Raw genomic sequence first — 1393 nt, 5'->3', positions numbered from 1 at the left:
ACAATTATTGGCTACTGTGTGTCATGTACCTTATCTATTCCACTAATCCACTATTATATTCCTTAGTCACTACCAAGTAGTTTTGAAGACTGCTGCTTTATAATACAGTTTGAAATCTGGTATGACTAGGGTACCTTACCCTAGCATATCTTTTCATTAATTCCCTTTATATTCTGGGTGTTTTGTTCTTCAAGATGAAATTTTTAGTGATTTTTTTTCCCTAACTCTGTAAAATATTTTTTTGATAGATTGATTGATATGGGACTAAATAGGTAATTCCATTTGGCTAAAATTTTCATTTTTGTAGGATTAGTTCGACCTTGCCATGATCAACTGATGTTTTTCCAATCATTTAGATCTGTCTTTACTTGTGTGAAAAGAGTTTTGTAATTGAGATCATATTGTTCCTGGGTTTGTTTTAGTAAATAGACTACCAAATATTTTACAGTGTCTATAGTAACTTTAAAAAAAATTCTCTTTCCATTTCTTGCTGTTGGACTTCATTAGAAATATATAGGAATACTCAGGATCCTTCAACTTTGCTGAATTTATTACTACCTCAAGAAATTTTTTTTACAAGATTCACTGGAAATCTCTAATTGGACCATCAAATCATCTGCAACGAGCGATAACTTAGTCTCTTCTTTGTCTAATATAATCCTTTTGATTTCTTTTTCTTTTATTGCTACAGTTCACAATTCTGAATAATTAGGGTGATAGTGGACATTCTTGTTTTACCTCCCCCCAATTTTTTGGAAATGCTTCCAGCTTCTCTCTATCGCATATTATACTTGCTTATGGTTTTAGATAGATGATACTTATCATTTTAAAGAAGACTCCATTTATTCCTGAGTCTTCTTCTCTTTTTAGGAGGAATGTTGTATTTTTTCAAAATATTTTATGTATCTATTGCCATAATCATATTGTTTCTCTGAATTTTGTTGTTAATATGATTGATTATGCTGACACTTTCCCTAATATTGAACCATCCTTGCATTCCTGGAATAAATCTGTCCTGATCAAAGTGTATTATTCTTGTGAAATTTTGCTGTAATATTTTTTCCTAATATGTTTTTAATATTTTTTCATATGTTCATGGGGAAATAGATCTAAAATTTTCTTTCTCTGTTTTGGCTCTTCCTGATTTAGGAACCAGTATCATATTTGTAGCATAAAAATAATTTGCTAGGGCTCTTCCATTTTCCCCAAATCATCAGTAAAATATTTGAATTTATTACTCTTTGAATGTTTGAAAGAATTCCCCTGAAAATTCATATGGCTCTGGAGAATTTTTCCCCCCTAGTGATTTCATTGGTGACTTGTTCAGTTTTTTTTTTTCTGAGATGGGGTTATTTAAGTACTTAACTTCCTCTTCTGTTAATCTCTGAAAATT

This window comes from Petaurus breviceps, unplaced genomic scaffold, assembly GCF_028583685.1.
Source record: "Petaurus breviceps papuanus isolate PSGF00001 unplaced genomic scaffold, PetGlider_PUasm1.0 98, whole genome shotgun sequence".
NCBI classification, from domain to species: Eukaryota; Metazoa; Chordata; class Mammalia; order Diprotodontia; family Petauridae; genus Petaurus; species Petaurus breviceps.
Note: the sequence above shows the minus strand (reverse complement) of the source record.